This window comes from Centroberyx affinis, unplaced genomic scaffold (assembly GCF_046629955.1).
Source record: "Centroberyx affinis isolate AG114_WGS23_722 - 3 ecotype Tasmania unplaced genomic scaffold, CSIRO-AGI_Caff_v1 ptg000083l_1, whole genome shotgun sequence".
NCBI lineage: Eukaryota > Metazoa > Chordata > Actinopteri > Beryciformes > Berycidae > Centroberyx > Centroberyx affinis.
The window spans coordinates 166,274-171,041 of record NW_027278791.1 but is presented as its reverse complement, the minus strand read 5'-3'; positions in this window follow the sequence as shown (position 1 = coordinate 171,041).

Sequence of the window (4,768 nt, the reverse complement as noted above, 5' to 3'; positions counted from 1 at the left end):
AAATTAGTTGGATTAAGATAATATTTAGTAAAGTACTCATTTGACATCTGTCGTCAAAAATCCATAATGTGGAAGTAGAAGTCTGGAACTAGAGTAGAAGTCTGGAATGAATAAACATCAATCCGAATCTTGATACCTTACTGTCAAGTTCACTTTCTATTCAGCTGTCACTGCACTTGGCTCTAAATGACTCTGAGGAAGTACGGAGTACATGGTTGGGGTAAATGAGAGTGAGTAAACAAGTATCTGAGTTATCAAAGCAGCTTCAAATCATGTTTCTGGTACACAGCTTCAAGATTGGCTTTGTATTTGCTTTTCAGCATTACTCTGTCCAGTGCCTTGTTAAATCGTTTTACCACTTTTCAGTAAGATGACAGGAGGTAGTCGAAATCCAAAAAATCCATCTAAAAAATAAGTGACACTTTAGCTCACTAGTGACAACTTATCACATTTTATAGGGATGCCGCAATCGATCGGCCAGCAATTGGAATTGGCTGATATTCAGTATAAATATGAGATTGGAAAATTCCGATAATGCTTTATAGTCACCGATTGCAAAAACCGATCGATGACGCAAAACATGTGAGCCATTTCTCAGCGGAGTTGGTGTTATTGTCACATGCTAACTCACCTCAAAACATGTCAGCGGTGTGGATGTTAATTAAAAACAGAAATCTTCATGGACAACTTCCCCTCATTTAATTCTCTACTTATTTAATGCATCAATTCATCGCATGCCATGTGCGTTTGTTTACATAATGGTCTGCACTCTGCACCGTTGTCCGCGGTGAGGCAACTGAAAAGTGTAATTTCTCTCTCTCTTAAGAACCTTCACTTATAGAAAAACAAGACTGAATCGGATATATATCTTCGGAGGGTGTCTCCATTTATTTAACTCGACTCAACAACACAGGGAAGTGGCAACAGTCTGAGTCTTGTGCTTCGGTTATCTCACTAAATCATGTTGCGCTACCTAGAAAGCACATGGTTTTGTTTACATAATGATCAAGTAAATATTGAGGTAGAAAAAAATAAAATGTGGATACTTTTTAACCAGGACTCAATTTGAAGGATGAAATGTAAGTAAAATGGAAACTGTTAGACCTATAATACTGCTATACCAGCTGCTATAACAAATCAAAAAAACTATCGGTATGGCCGATCGGTATCGGCAGATATGGCTCATAGACGATCGGCGGCAAAAAACGTTATCGGGGCATCCCTAACATTTTATCAATACAGGGATCTAATGTAAGTATTCCTTGTGCAATTAAGCTACAGTCAGTGCCTTGTAGAAACTTGGCTTGGATGTTAGAGGAAAAGGTGGGTGGGTAAAGCAGGTATGTCATTGGGATTATCAAGTGGCTGCCTCTATCACAGATATTCCATAAACCCACAGCACCTCCAGAAGGCTCCATAGTAAATTCTGTCATCCCAGAACTCCCTTAATCCCCAGTACTGATCAGACCTACACTTAGCCGGTTCACACCAAGCATGTTTGGAGCAGTTTATTCAAACTTTGTAACGCTGCTTGTTTGGGCATCTGAGGATTATGCCATTCAAACTCGGGCACACACCGAATAAATGCACTGAGACCGCCTGAAAATGCGTATCTCGGTCCTCTTCCAAGCCAACTGCGATTTGCTTCGTTAGGGGCAAAATTGTAATCTGAGCCAACTACAGGAAGCAATTCCAAAAAGCAAGGTTTTATGGGTATAAGGTGACAGATGTTAACACCTAATAGCCAGTTACTCATGCTTGGAAAGCCTAACATAATAAAATGAACTGAGGGTAAATCACAGTCTGGACTGGTGGTCATTTGAAGCAATTTTTTTTCTTCTTAACTAGTATGAATACCAGAGAAGGTAAATTATGATAAAAAACACAGACAAGCCCATCATGCTTAGTTAAAGTTACAGGGACTGGAAACTAATTTGTTTTGACCCCGCCAAAATCTCTAACCTGGCAGGATGACAGGATACCAAAACTCTGTCCAATGAACAAGCTACTTGTGATCCATGTCACTTTTGTTTACAAGCCCTGGTTTGCTTGTAATTGGACTGTGTGAAAATAAATGAACCAAATACAAAATGCAACATAGTTAACTTTTCAACTGGCTCACACCAAAGAAAAACTGTAAGTGTAAACTGTAAGTGTGATCACACCCTTAGACTTACACTTCACAAATAACTAAATAAGTCCAACCTTACCATCAGTCTCAACAACAGGCTGACCCTGCTGGCTTGAAAAGACCTATTCAGCAATTCAGAAAGCAAGGTAGATTGAGCGTATTAGCTCAACCACTTGCAACATCCTTCTGGGAAAGACCTTAAACATTTAGTCGAAAAAATATCTTGTTATTGGATGATTAAAAGTCTGTAACTTCATTTGCATAGTCCCTTAGGAGAGAGAAAATGGAACTACTATGTGTGTTTTTTAAAAACTCCTTTAAATAGCCATAGTTCCTGAAAACCCACTCTCCACATGCCCTGCAGCTGAGGCTGTCCCCCAATGGATATTTTCGTAATGACGCAGTACTGTAAGTAAAAGCAAATAATTTTCCAACAGCAAAAGGTAGAAAAATTATAGTTTCCCTTGGTATATGACCAAGCAAGTAAGACTATCGCTGCTGACACGAAAAAAAAAATGCAACTAAAATCTTGATGCTTTTCTTTTTCTTATTTGAACTGACTGTTTACATGCCCATTTTTTGTAAGAGAGATTAATGACTCTTGCGAACCTATGGAGACCCTATTATATGAAATCAAAAATACTTAGGTGTCAGTAATTAAATAATTCTGCTTTTCTTCATTCATTTTGCAGATACAGTGCATGGTTTTATCCCACAACAGTGTCATACTGTTTAACTATTGGGAGCCCTAATTTTAACCTGGATTTAAGGAGATTCCTTGACTAGTGGAGATTGCTGAAGATTAATGCCACACATGGTTAAAAAAAAGAGAGAGAGAGAGAGAGAGAGAGAGAGAGAGAGAGAGAGAGAGAGGAGAAATTCAATCTTGAACTCCAACTAAATTACATTATGGATAGCACTTGGAGGGCCTCAATTCAGTCAATTGAAATTAGATTGGAAACCAGGGAAAGACACTTGAAATAAAGGGTGTGAATGTGGCACTTTTCAACAAGGTCCCATTTCTATTTGATTGTTGGACTAGAAAATGTTCTGTAGCAAAAGATATGATGATATGAAAATAGATTTCACAATCAGTATTGAATGTAAAGTGAGACATTGCTTTTCTGTGCTTGAAACATAGATTCCCTTCACACAATCTGTCTGGACTAAATAATGTGTCTGGAACTACCATAATTAATAACCTACTGGATCTGATGCCATTAATTTTAGAGGGAACAATGGCAAGGCAATCAATGACTGTACCAACTAACCACCATCACAGAAAGTTTGTAAATCGAGATCTCTCTGACAATACAGTCTCATAAAATTTTGTGAAATGAGCACAAACTCTGAAAAGCAGATTCACAGATGTCACGTGAAAATGTTAGACAACGATTAAGTTGAGGCAACTAAAAATTTGGTTAAGTTTAGGGAAAGTCTTTAGTCATGTTTAAATAAGAATAACCTTTTGCTAAAAAATGACACTTCATTCACAATAGAAATCTTCTTGGTATGAGTTGAGAATCGAACCCGGTCTGTCTGGTTACGCCAATCCATCACGCTGACCACAAAATATATTTCTGTTATATTATATTATATTATATTATATATATTTGTATATTTTGAAACACAGTGCTAATTTCACTAAATCTATGAGCAGCAGAAGTCAGTGTCAGGACTGGTATAATTAAAATAAATTAAATCATTTAAGTCAAAGTTAAAATTATAGAGAGGAACTGTGCTACCTGCACAGTGCCTGTGGTGTGTGTAGTGTTATAAAACTTAAAAAAAATAACCTAGATAGATTAATTGTAAGTGAAACAGAAGCTGAAAGTTTTGAATTTAGCAGACTATTTGTGTTGTTGCAAATAGTCCCTGGAGCTAGTATTGATACGAATACACACTAACATTGCTAAAGCTAATATGATGGACAAATGAGCAATCCTTTCGCTTTACCCTCCCATTACTGATCATGAATTTCTTCTGATTTTGATGCATTTTAGGTATATTGGGGAGCGAGGCTCTACAATGACATCCTTTCCGTGCAGTACATTTCCTTCTAAATTGAAATATTTAGAAGCACAGGGAAAAGAATAAGATTTATCCTTTTACAAAAGGTTTTACAAACACACATTGGTTTTCCGAATAAATATTTGTTCTCAGTACTGCAAGTGTTGCTGGAATCTATTATTTTCTAAATTGCTGGATCTCCACAGGTAATAGTAATGTGAATAGGGCATCAGATATGTCATTAATCACTGGGAAGGAAACTGAGGTGTTGCAGTAACATAGGATATATCACATAAAAGGAAAAAAAAAACATAATAAAAAAAACTACAAAAAAAAATATTTTAAGAAAAATATACAGAGAAGGAATGAAAAATAATGTATGTAGCTCTGACAAACTGATTGACTCCACATATTGACTTTTTTCTTAGTGATATTTGCACAGATGTGTGCAGACAATGTTCAGGTCTTCCTCTAAAAGTTGAATCATCTGAATGTGATTACATGAAAGTTATTTGATTACACGTGCTGTAACACAATAACATTTGCATCATCTCATGCCCTATATTTTTGATATTTCCCAAGATTAAATGGACTTGTCATTTCAGGTTAGCATTATCACTAATACCT